Genomic DNA, 489 nt, shown 5'->3' with positions numbered 1-489 from the left:
TGAGCCTCTCCGGCCGCACGCGACTCGGGACCGCCGCCCACCGCGCCGTCTGCCACTCGAGGCCGTTGGCGCCGCCGCGCTACTGCCAACCGCTCACTGAGGCCGGCCGCCCTGCGCAGGCGCGCCGCCTGCACCGCCGGAAGTGACGGTTCCGGCTCTTGTCACGTGGAGGGTGAACGGGGAGTGATTATGGGGGTTGGGGACAAGGGCGAAGTTCGGGGTCCCGGGTCCGGGGTCGCGTTGGGAGGGTTCTGGCCAGGCCTGTAGGGCCCGGCTTCGAGCATTGACGGGGCATGGGAACCGGTTCCCGCGCTGGCCACGCGGCCGGGTCTGTCATCTTTGCAGGAAGTCGGTATGTCACTCTGGGGGGACTTAGAAATGCCGCCAACAACTTTACCCCGGCTAAGGGACTTCTTTCTCACTTCGTTTTTTAGCCAGCTTTCCAGACCTTCTCCCCTGAGAATCTTCTTCCGCTCGGCCACTGAGCGT

The sequence above is a fragment of the Galeopterus variegatus genome, unplaced genomic scaffold (assembly GCF_000696425.1).
Source record: "Galeopterus variegatus unplaced genomic scaffold, G_variegatus-3.0.2 Scaffold2503, whole genome shotgun sequence".
NCBI lineage: Eukaryota > Metazoa > Chordata > Mammalia > Dermoptera > Cynocephalidae > Galeopterus > Galeopterus variegatus.
The sequence above is the reverse complement of the archived record's forward strand: the minus strand, read 5'-3'. Positions refer to the sequence as shown.